We start from the raw sequence: 13149 nt of genomic DNA, 5'->3' as shown, positions 1-13149 counted from the left end.
ACTCTGCAACAAAAGAATGGCTCTGCGGGCAGGTCCATGTCTCGCCTGTTCCTCCTCCCCCTCTGGAGGGGTCTGAGCTGGGACAAGTGGGACAGCTCCATCCCTTACAACTGGCACACTCCCTGGTTCTACGGTGAGGTCGTCAGGTTTGTGAGGGAACACCAACTGGAGGGACTCAAGCCCGACTTGTGGAAGCCAAAAACTGTCCACAAGCTCATCAGAGCACAGGACACTATGGAGCTCGTTCCAGGGCTCACTGCGGCCACCGCAGAGACTGTTTGGACTAATGTGGCTTCGGCGAAGTTGACCAACGGGCACAAGGACTTGTCTTGGATGGCCATTCAGGGGGGACTGCCTTTGAGGTCATTCATGCACGCCCGCAACCTGTGCAAGATGCGGTACTGCCCCCGGTGCCCCTTCATGGAGGAAACATCTTTGCACCTCTTTTGGCAGTGTCCGTTTGCTCAGGGCCTGTTGGACGCCCTGGAACTTGAACTCAGTGATAGTGTGCCCAGGAACAGGCTAACGCACTGCGCGGTGCTGTACGGCCTGTTCCCTGGGAATTTCGGCGATGAGGCAACCCAGGAGGACTGGCGCCTTATGAACTGTTTTAAGGACGCTATATGGCTTGCCAGGAACCGCCTCATTTTGAAGAAGGAGAGGATGACCTTTTTGGACTGCCGCAGGCTGGTCCACAGCCTGCTCAGAGACTATTCCATCATGGACAGATCGGACCAGGAAGAAGAGGATTGATACCCCTCTCCTTCCCCCTCTCCCCTTGTGTTGTGTTGTCTTTCAATAAAGCTTTGGGCCTGTGATTTCCCCTCCCTACCCCCCTCTTTCCCACTCCCCTTACCCCATCACTTGTCTGTATTGCTTTATTGTTTGTTGTTATAGGATTGGTAAGGTATGCGGGAATGTTAGTGTAGCGGGTGGTATGATGTATAGCGTAGGGAGCCTGTGGTGTATGTTGTACCATGGTGCTGAGTATGTATTGTCTTATTTATTGAGCTGTGCTGCGTCACAGTTTATGTATGCTCAACGACGACTGATTGTAATAAAGATATATTCAATCAAAAAAAAATAACAACATGTTGTTCTGTGGAAATTTCATCCCTGCACCAGTTTTCTCCTTCTGGAGATAACACCTTTGTTGTATAGTAACTGACGACCGGTGTGTGCCTGGCTTCATGGCTGGGTATGAGGTATCATTGGTACAGCTCTGCTCTGGGGCTTGTCTGAGAGTGGACATGTGTCCTGGACTTTTGCAGGTGACTTTTGGCCCGGAAGGGAATGGAATGCTGTGTGTTGGGGGCCCATTTCTTGTAGGAGTGGGCTAGTGCTAAACCATATTGTAGTGCAGTTTGCTGTGTGGCACCCTACACTTTATTAAGTTGCACTTGTGTGATGAGAGCAGGTTCCGCAACTTTAAATTTTTTGCTCACATCAAAAAACTTTTGGCTTTATAAGGTGCTACATTAGAAATGCAGTTTATGAAACATTTGTCACATTATGCTTATATTTTTCATGCTTTGTGTTTCCTTTCAAAGATTGCTGAAAGTTCAGGGATGAATGTAAGAGGCTTCTGTGCCCAGGCTTCAGCTAGGCTGGTATGTGACTGGTTGTAGATAAAAATGTATCTTTTTGGGTTCCAATGTGTATAAGCCAAGGTTAGTTGGCATTTTTCAGGATTTGCACATCTGCAGGGTGAGAAAAACTAGCTGACTCAATTAGTTTGGTTTTACAGTAAAGGCAAATCGATGGACCCAGAGATGGTTATCGATAGATCACTAATCAACGTCATCACGCTTATATTAGAAGTAAGTAGGTGATCACGTGTTGTGAGTCCGTTGTAGATATATGTAGATCAAAGAGCTTACCTATTTATTTTCTCCTTTGGAGGATGACAAGCGATGTGTGTGAGTCTCACTTGATGTATTTATTAGAGTTGTTGTCTAAATTAAATTTACATGCATGTTATAATAAAATGTCATATACACTCACCGGCCACTTTATTAGGTACACAATGCTAGTAACGGGTGGTCTTCTGCTGCTGTAGCCCATCTGCCTCAAAGTTCGACGTACTGTGCATTCAGAGATGCTCTTCTGCCTACCTTGGTTGTAATGGTTGGCTATTTGAGTCACTGTTGCCTTTCTATCAGCTCGAACCAGTCTGCCCATTCTCCTCTGACCTCTAGCATCAGCAAGGCATTTCTGCCCACAGAACTGCCGCTCACTGGATATTTTTTCTTTTTCGGACCATTCTCTGTAAACCCTAGAGATGGTTGTGCGTGAAAATCCCAGTAGATCAGCAGTTTCTGAAATACTCAGACCAGCCCTTCTGGCACCAACAACCATGCCATGTTCAAAGGCACTCAAATCACCTTTCTTCCCCATACTGATGCTCGGTTTGAACTGCAGCAGATTTTCTTGACCATGTCTACATGCCTAAATGCACTGAGTTGCCGCCATGTGATTGGCTGATTAGAAATTAAGTGGTAACGTGCAGTTGGACAGGTGTACCTAATGAAGTGGCCGGTGAGTGTATATGTTAGCTATAATCATTCGATTTGCTCCCGGTTGATTTCATGCCTAAATTGAAGATATGTTATTCAAGGCTGTTTTCTAGCTAATTTACAAAAAGAAATGTATTACTTATCTCAATTTCTGACGACAATATATATATATTTTTTTTATTTTGAATCAGACCGATTGTCCAGTGAAAATTTGTGTCACGAGACATCGCTCATAGTAGTTAATGTAACTACGATAGTGTGTAATTCCTATGGTTTTGCCATCAGGGGGTGATTGAAATCGATCAGTTAATGGATTTGTCATTGGCTATGTGTCTGTCTTAAAAATAATGCTATGTATTTGCAATTTGTAACTATGTCACGCACATAATGTTTTCATCGCAATTTCAAAGTAATGCCTAGTCGAGGAATTGTCCTTGTAAGAGCACATGTTGCTGGTAAACGAGGGCGTGACTTATGTGGTGGGTTAGTGAGCTGGCCGGTCACCTAACTCCCTCCCCCTCCCTCCATCATGGTTGCTGGCGGCACATAGCAGATACACAGTACAAATCCTGCCATCATGTGCTGATAGTGTCATCATAACGAGTTCTCTTTAATAGCAGGCAAATCAAGCACAACATCCGGCGTGGGGTGATGGTATAGGCTAGCGACACAGTGGGGACACGCCTCCTCTCTGTAGTCCATGCACCTCATCACTGTGCGTAGCGGGGGGGGGGGTGGTGGTTTAACAATAGTGTTTTCTGTGCTCTGCTAATTGTGTTCAGTGCTAGGCTAATGGCTACTTATGCTTTTAGCGCTGCTCTGCTTTCTACTTTGTCAGCCGTTGTAACGTCTCAAGCACACACAATACGCAGCAGACACGTTCAAAGTGCTGTGGACGGGCATTATGGCACTTGTAGTGCAGCTGCTTCTGACGTTACAAGGGCGGAAAAATGGCAAAACTGACCAACGTAACATCGTCTCACATAGCCATTAGCCTAGCACAGGACACACAATTGTCCCCCCCCCCCGCTACGCTCAGTGCTGACGTGCCGATCCTACAGAGAGGAGGCGTGTCCCCGCTGTGTCGCTATCCGATACCATCCCCCCGCGCCGGATTGTGTGGTGCCATTCCCTAGTACAAAGCAGATATATTTTAGCCTTATACTATCAACTAATCAGCTTCACTCAAAAGCCCAACTTATAGGGGATAGTTATCCTAAAGGAGCTTGGTACCAGTGGTGACTTCCCTCCTCCTCACAAGGGTGGCCAAAGAGAAATCAATGAAAATTTCCAAGCCACAAAACTGGCAAGTCTAGTTTTCACCTCACCGCCTCCATAATTTTCTCTTTCATATGATAGAAATGCACACATGCTATGGTATCTCTTGGTGCAGCATTGGGGAGATTTTTTTGGCTTAGGCAACCTGTGTGCCCTGTCAATCAGCAATGTCTTGGGCCTGCTATTTTAAGCTTTAAGGCAGGGATCTCATCTTCCAAGGCATTAGTAGAATTCACACCCACATTAGGATTGGCTGTAAGCTCGGCCATCTTTGCTTCAATATGGGAAGTCTGAGTGCCCAGGGATTCAATATCCTGAGACAGGGATTTTACCCCATCATGTAGGTTAGTCTGCAAGGTAGTGGTGAGCAGAGAGTGCATAACATCAGTTATAGGAGTTGCAGCCATGTGAGGAAGTGGAGCAGCAGCCGCAGGGCCAGCACCTGAGGGTGTGCACCATGTGGAGCAGCAAAGATGGCCTCTGCTTACCCAATCCTGCAGGAAGGCGGTGCACATCCAGACTGCAGGACAGGGCCCCTAGAGAGAAGCCTCTACCATCTTAATGTGAAAAGGAGTGATGTGCCTCTTCCTCCTGGGGAAGCTGCAGGGCTCGGAGCAAGTAAATCACACTGTGAACCAGAAGATCTCACCGTGCCATCTTGGGACATCAGCAGCGGTAAAGCAGTAAATAAGCTTCACTGGGCTTTTCATCGGCCATTTTTGATCTGGGTGTCACTGCTTGCCACTGGGGTGAGTAAAGATAAGTTGCAGCCGCGTTGAGCTGCAAAATGGCCAGCCTGCTAGAGGAGCTCCAACCTCAAGCATCCGTCGCCATGCACTGCTAGCCACGTCCCCCCAATTGTAAGTGTTCTTTATGTAATATTATAAGTGCAGTTGGTTAATTGTTTGCTATTAGAAATAAGCGAATTTACAGTAACAAAGAATTTCATTATCTCTGCAATGCACTCATCAGCCTGCTGCTGTTTAACTCATTAACGCTCCTCCCCAGTTGGGAAAGCTGTATCCAGTCCTGGGAAACGGAGAAGTTTCCCAGGACTGGGTGCAGCTTTTCCAGGCACCCTGAAAAACTTGACAGCCGAGCTTGACGAAGTGTTCGCTAGCACTATAAATTCGCTCATTCCTAGTTTTGATCACTCTTGATTTTTTTCTGATGCATACTGTAACAAAAAAACAACAAATACAGCAATCCTGGAGTTTTTTGTTTTTGCCATTTACCATACGGGAACACTATTGTTATATTTCATTAGATCCAACAATTATGCACGCTACAATATCAAATGTTTATTTTTATGTGTTTAAACCCTTAGACGACCCTGGGTGTACCTGTACGTCCAGCAGGGACTGCCCGCTAATTATCTTTTTAAATGCAGCTGTCAAAGTTGACAGCTGCATTTAAAAAGCAGCTTTTCCACATCCCTGGTGTCTAGTGGGGGGGAAAGAACCCCCGTGTCGTGGTCGCGGAGGAGCGATCCCTGCATCTGACCTGGGCCAGGGTCTGTGCCGTAATGGCGCTGATCCCGGCTTGGCATTCTATTGTTTTCGGCTGCAGCTATCTCATCGATCAGGGGGGCTTCAAGTACATGTGTAAAAAAAAAAAATTTAATGTTTTATTATTAATAAAAAGCCCTCTCCCCTAATAAAAGTTTGAATCAACCCCCTTGTCCCCATGTTATAAAGAAAAATGAACAAATTAATAAACATGTTTTGTATCGCCACGTGCGTAATCGCCTAAATTTATTTTATTTCTGATCTTGCACGGTAAAGGGCGTAAGCGTAAAACAATTCCAAAGTGCAAAATTGCGCATTTTTTGTTGCATCAATTCCAGAAAAATTGTAATAAAAAGCGATAAAAAAAGTTGCATATGCGCAATCAAGGTACCAATAGAAAGTACAGATCATGGCGCAATAAATGACACCTCACACAGTCCCATAGACCAAAGGGTAACAGCGCTATAAGCATGGTAATAGAGCAATTTTAAGGAACATATTTTTTAAAAGTGGTTTGAAGTTTTTAAAAGCCATGAAATAAAATAAGTTATACATGTTACATACTGTTGTAATGGTACCAACTTGAGGAACATATGTAACAAGACAGTTTTAATCCAGGGTGAACGGTGTGACAACAAAAAAAAAAAAAAGTTTTTTTTTTTTTAATTTCACCACACATTACATTTTTTTCTGGTTTTGTAGTATACTTTATGCCAAAATTCAGCCTGTCATTGCACAGTACAATTAGTAGCTCAAAAAATAAGGGCTCATGTGGGTTTCTAGGTAAAAAAAATGCAAGTGCTATGGCCTTTTAAGCACAAGAAAGAAAAAGAATACGCAAAAATTTTAATTGGCCCGGTCCTCTAAGGGTTAAATATTAAATGGCAAATGGGGTAGTTTCAACTTTTACTTTGGCGAAAGGTTGTGTCCGTTACATCATGTGTCCTTAAGGGGTTAAAAGAGATATTCCTATAACTATAGTTAATCTTAAGGGCTCATCTTGTTAAAGGGACAGTGTCACATTTTTGGAAATTTGTTAATGAAAAGTAATAAGATCAAATAAGTGTGTTGGATTTTATTTTATTTTTTTTAACTTAGTGTTTGATTATTTTTAATAAAATTTACTCCTGCACAGGGGGCTGCCATGTTTATAGTGTCTGTGTGTGACGTTATTTCACGGCACACACACAGACGCTATACGGCACCTCCAGATCATTAGAGTGAACCGACGGAGTCCGTCTGGTTCACTTACATTGAGGTTCCGTCGCTGTGTACTGCGCATGCGCATAGACATGCGCAGTACACAGCTGAAGTACATGGGGTGGGTGGCGGCGCCATTTTCTTGAAGTCCCGGCACGGGCGGCACGGGAACCAGGGAGGAGAGAGAGACAGGAGATCTGTGTGTGCAGCGCTCTCTCTGCACCACCCCCCACCCCCCGCCGGAGTGGGAGAAAGTAAATAAACTTTTGCTTTGGGTGCCGGGACACTGCTATCACCCAGCAATGTCCCGGCACCAGTCACCGCAGCTCTCTCCTTTCCCCCAGCAGCATGCTGCGGGGCGATGGAGAGAGTCAGGCTGATCGCGGGAGGAACAGGGCACAGTAGCGTCCCCCCTGCGGCTGCCGGACCCGGGTGCGGCAGCATCACGATGGTGATGGGGGTGACATTGGAGGTGAGGAGATGAGGGGGTGGATTTAACAATGGGGGTTTAATCGGCGCAGAATAATCCTATTCAGACCTGAGAGGGATCCGGGCAGCTGTCAGAGAACCGGGCCGGCGAGGAGTCGGGGTGCAGGTGACAGGAGTGGAATGCAAACCGGAAGATGGGGCAGCCCTGGCATCCAGGGCCACCAGGTGGAAACAGCGGCGGCGGCGGCCAATGGATGCCGGGGCTGCCCCATCTTCCGGTTTGCATTCCACTCCTGTCACAGCCCGGAGCGCGCACCCCGACTCCTCGCCGGCCCGGTTCTCTGACAGCAGCTCGGATCCCTCTCAGGTCTGAATAGGATTATTCTGCGCCGATTAAACCCCCAATGTTAAATCCACCCCCTCATCTCCTCACCTCCAATGTCACCCCCATCATCCCCTCACCTCCTCTGTCACGCCCATCATCACCTCCTGTGTCACCCCCATCATCACCTCCTCTGTCACCCCCATCATCACCTCCTCTGTCACCCCCATCATCACCTCCTCTGTCACCCCCATCATCCCCTCCTCTGTCACCCCCATCATCACCTCCTCTGTCACCCCCATCATCCCCTCCTCTGTCACCCCCATCATCACCTCCTCTGTCACCCCCATCATCCCCTCCTGTGTCACCCCCATCATCCCCTCCTCTGTCACCCCCATCATCCCCTCACCTCCTCTATCACCCCCATCATCCCCTCACCTCCTCTGTCACCACCATCATCCCCTCACCTCTATCACCCCCATCATCCCCTCACCTCCTCTATCACCCCCATCATCCCCTCACCTCCTCTATCATCCCCTCACCTCCTCTATCACACCCATCATCCCCTCACCTCCTCTATCATCCCCTCACCTCCTCTGTCACCACCATCATCCCCTCACCTCCTCTATCATCCCCTCACCTCCTCTATCACCCCCATCATCCCCTCACCTCCTCTGTCACCCCCATCATCACCTCCTCTGTCACCCCCATCATCACCTCCTCTATCACCCCCATCATCCCCTCTCCTCCTCTATCACCCCCATCATCCCCTCATCTCCTCTGTCACCACCATCATCCCCTCACCTCCTCTATCACCCCCATCATCCCCTCACCTCCTCTATCATCCCCTCACCTCCTCTGTCACCACCATCATCCCCTCACCTCCTCTATCATCCCCTCACCTCCTCTATCACCCCCATCATCCCCTCACCTCCTCTATCATCCCCTCACCTCCTCTGTCACCCCCATCATCCACTCACCTCCTCTGTCACCCCCATCATCCCCTCACCTCCTCTGTCACCCCCATCATCCCCTCACTTCCTCTATCATCCCCTCACCTCCTCTATCACCCCCATCATCCCCTCACCTCCTCTATCATCCCCTCATTTCCTCTGTCACCCCCATCATCTCCTCACCTCCTCTGTCACCCCCATCATCCCCTCACCTCCTCTGTCACCCCCATCATCCCCTCACCTCCTCTATCATCCCCTCACCTCCTCTATCACCCCCATCATCCCCTCACCTCCTCTATCACCCCCATCATCCCCTCACCTCCTCTGTCACTCCCATCATCCCCTCCTCTGTCACCCCCATCATCCCCTCCTCTGTCACCCCCATCATCCCCTCACCTCCTCTGTCACCCCCATCATCCCCTCACCTCCTCTGTCACGCCCATCATCACCTCCTGTGTCACCCCCATCATCACCTCCTGTGTCACCCCCATCATCCCCTCCTCTGTCACCCCCATCATCACCTCCTCTGTCACCCCCATCATCCCCTCCTGTGTCACCCCCATCATCCCCTCACCTCCTCTATCACCCCCATCATCCCCTCACCTCCTCTGTCACCACCATCATCCCCTCACCTCCTCTGTCACCACCATCATCCCCTCACCTCCTCTATCATCCCCTCACCTCCTCTATCACCCCCATCATCCCCTCACCTCCTCTATCACCCCCATCATCCCCTCACCTCCTCTGTCACCACCATCATCCCCTCACCTCCTCTATCATCCCCTCACCTCCTCTATCACCCCCATCATCCCCTCACCTCCTCTATCACCCCCATCATCCCCTCACCTCCTCTGTCACTCCCATCATCCCCTCACCTCCTCTGTCACTCCCATCATCCCCCTCCTCTGTCACTCCCATCATCCCCCTCCTCTGTCACTCCCATCATCCCCCTCCTCTGTCACTCCCATCATCCCCCTCCTCTGTCACTCCCATCATCCCCCTCCTCTGTCCCTCGCCTTCATCCCCTCCTCTGTCACTCCCATCATCCCCTCCTCTGTCACTCCCATCATCCCCTACTCTGTCACTCCCATCATCCCCCTCCTCTATCATCCCCATCATCCCCCTCCTCTGTCACTCCCATCATCCCCCTCCTCTGTCACTCCCATCATCCCCTCCTCTGTCACTCCCATCATCTCCTCCTCTGTCACTCCCATCATCCCCCTCCTCTGTCACTCCCATCATCCCCTCCTCTGTCACTCCCATCATCCCCTCCTCTGTCACTCCCATCATCCCCCTCCTCTATTATCCCCATCATCCCCCTTCTCTGTCACTCCCATCATCCCCTCCTCTGTCACTCCCATCATCCCCCTCCTCTGTCACTCCCATCATCCCCTCCTCTGTCACTCCCATCATCCCCTCCTCTCTCCCCTTCACCTCCTCTCACCCCCCCCCCCCACCTCCTGTAACTGTTCTGGGGGGAACCAGCCTGCCTCTACCGTGCCTTCTCCCCGTGCCCCCCACTTTTCCCGGCCCCCCCCCCAGTTGCTCCTTCTGCCATATCAGCTTCCCCCCCCCATCACCCCAGCCTCTCTGCCCCGTCACCCCAGCCTCTCTGCCCCGTCACCCCAGCCTCTCTGCCCCGTCACCCCAGCCTCTCTGCCCCGTCACCCCAGCCTCTCTGCCCCCCGTCACCCCAGCCTCTCTACCCCCGTCACCCCAGCCTCTCTGCCCCCCGTCACCCCAGCCTCTCAACCCCCCTGTCTCTCCAGCCTCCCTCTGCCCCGTCACTCCAGCCTCCCTCTGCCCAGTCACCCCAGCCTCTACCCCCTGTCTCTATATCCCGCCTACCTGTGCAATGTGTGACACAGCGGACACCAGCGAACACTAGCCTGTACATATATATATTTACACTTCGTCTACAGGCAGCACAGAAGGGATATTCAGCTCCTCCTTGTTCCTCCCAGGACCGCCCACCTAATAGAGTAATAAAACGATTAACCAATGAACATATCCTCCTATAAAGGTACATCACACGCCAACCACACTGTGTTTTTTTCTGTCCTCCTGTTCCTAGGAAAAGACAAGTGTATATGCACTTGTTGACCACCATTATTTATTATTTTTTATTAATTTTATTATTCTCTTTATTCACAGTTAGGCCAATGTGGGAAACCCTGGTCTCAACGTATACCCTTATAATGGTATGAACAAGATATCTTAAGTATGCAGACCAATGTGGGAAACCCTGGTCTCAGCATATACCATATTAGGGTATGACTAAAGTGTCTCTTTATCAGAGCCTTAGTATAAGTATCGGCCAGTATTCTCCTGGCCAAGTTACTGTCTGGCCCCAGACGGATGAGGTAAGAACGGGGTTTTTTTTTTTTTTTTTTTATTATTACCTAGAAATATCTGGTTGTCTGGGGAACGTGAGGTCTGCCATTCCGTCGGCACTGCGATCACGACCGCCATCTTCTTCCGGTCACGTGTTGGGACGTCTCCAGAGGTTACCGGAAGTACGTCAGAGGTATCAGACACGGCCGCCATCTTTTCTGGTCACGTGTTTGGACGTCTCCAGAGCCTACCGGAAGTGCGTCAGAGGTCTTAGACGCGGCCGCCATCTTCTTCCGGTTTGGTGCGTTCCAAACACCGGAAGTGCGTCATTAGCGTCTTTTCCGGCACGGCCGCTCACGCCGCCACTCACTGGCATCCCCCCTGATACTTAAAGCAAGGAATCATGGCGCCGGCAAGCCTATTGTGCCAGGCAGCCGGATTCCTTGCTCTGATAAGGTAAACACTGACAACAGCAGTCATTATACTATGAAGTGAATATGACTGGGGGACACATTGCTGCTACCCAATAGTGGGTACATATTCTAGACTATATGTATATATAGGATATATTGGGCTTAAGACTTATTATTTAGTCTTAAAATATCGCGTGCCATTATATAACCCTGATGGAAGGTTTCTTTGTTATTGAGATCAGCTCTCTCTTGCAATATATACGCTATAATTATAACAGATTACCTGTTTAGTGATTATATATTCTGTTATTACAGATGTCAAGCCATTCTTCTAACAAGAGAAGAAGCAAGTCTAAACACAGATTATGTTCAGAATGTGAACAACCTATGCCGGATGATATGTCAGGCTCTATGTGTGATTTCTGTAGAGACCGTGAACTGATGAGGAGGAGGCAAAGCAAAAGACGGCGCTCTCATTCCACATCCAATGTAGGTGATGCCTGTACTCCTTCAGCAGATAAGGAATCATCTACATTCCTGTCTGAAGCCAGATCCTTTTTTTCATGGTTCAAGGAAAACATGCCTTCCACTTCCAAAGAGCCTGAAAAGAAAAACAAAAAGAAAAGATCACATCATAAGAAAGCCAAGACTCCTTCTTCAGCATCATCATCATCATCTTCTTCTTCCTCATCTTCTTCATCCTCCTCAGAATCAGAAGATCCAATATCTGAGGATTATTACCTGTTCAAAAAAGATCAGGCGGACAAACTTATAAAAGCAAGAGCACAGGCTTTCCTTCTGAAGATTCGTCCATCCTAAAAGAACCCATGGACAGAAAGGCAGATGTGTTGCTTAAACGTCTCCACTCCAATTCTGCTAACCTCAGTAAAGCATCTCTTTCAGCGGTCCCAGTATCTAGGGCCTTAAGAGTATGGCTAAGCAAGTTGGGGAACGATATAGAAGATGGTGTCCACAGAGAGGAATTGATGGAGCAAGTGGCTAACCTAAAAATAGTCGCTGACTATTTATGTGACTTTCCCATTGATGTATTAAAGATTGCATCTAAAGATCTCGCATTGGTGAATTCAGTGAGACGTGCGATTTGGCTAAAGCCTTGGACGGGAGATACATCTTCAAAGAATAATTTTTGTGGCCTTCCCTATGAACCTGGACATCTCTTTGGCTCACAACTAGAGCCTATCTTAGAAAGATACAGTGGGGGAAAAAGCAAGGCCTTTCCACAATCCTTCAGGAAGAAACCCTTTAAATTCTTTCGTAATAAAAGAAGTTCCTTTCGCAAGAGACCTTACCAACCCAGATCTGAAAAAAGGTTTCAAAAGAAAAACCAAGGCCAAGATAGGAACAAGCAAGGTGGAAATAATTCATCAAAACCTGAATTCTGACGCCAAATCCTTACCGGCAGTTGGCGGAAGACTCAGCCTCTTCTATCAGGCATGGCTTCAAACTACATCGGACAGATGGGTACTGAGCATCATTCGCCAAGGGTACACCTTAAATTTCATAAAGCGTCCGAAAGAAAGGTTTTACCTAAACCAGCCAGAAAACGACATCATTCCGTCCTTACTGCAAGACTTCATCGGCAAAGGAGCATTGGAGAGAGTACCGAAAGGAGAAGAAGGAAGAGGTGTTTACTCTCGGGTATTTCCTGTGCCAAAACCTGGAGAAAAATGGCGTCTCATCATAGATCTCAGATACTTAAATCAACACCTCAAAAAGGAAAAGTTCAAGATGGAGACAATCAAATCTGCCATAAATCTAATCCAACAAGACGATTGGATGGTCTCGTTAGACCTTATGGACGCGTATCTCCATATATCAATCAGCATTCGCTCCAGAAAATACTTAAGAGTAGCAATAAAAATAGGCACAAGCATCTATCATTACCAATTCTGTGCCCTTCCTTTCGGCCTCTCTCCAGCTCCAAGGCTTTTCACCAAGGTGACAGTAGTTGTCGTCGCACATCTGAGATTGCAAGGCATCCAAATAGTCCCCTACCTCGACGACTGGCTCCTGATTGCACCTTCTTTGGAACTTCTTCTTCAACATCTTCAGATGACACTTACTCTACTACAGAAGGTGGGGTTCATAATCAACATGCCAAAGTCAGATCTTCTGCCGTCCCAGCAAAAGAAATTCCTGGGTTTTCAAATAGACTCTACACAACAGAAACTCTAT

The sequence above is a fragment of the Dendropsophus ebraccatus genome, chromosome 9, assembly GCF_027789765.1.
Source record: "Dendropsophus ebraccatus isolate aDenEbr1 chromosome 9, aDenEbr1.pat, whole genome shotgun sequence".
Taxonomy (NCBI): domain Eukaryota; kingdom Metazoa; phylum Chordata; class Amphibia; order Anura; family Hylidae; genus Dendropsophus; species Dendropsophus ebraccatus.
The sequence above is the reverse complement of the archived record's forward strand: the minus strand, read 5'-3'. Positions refer to the sequence as shown.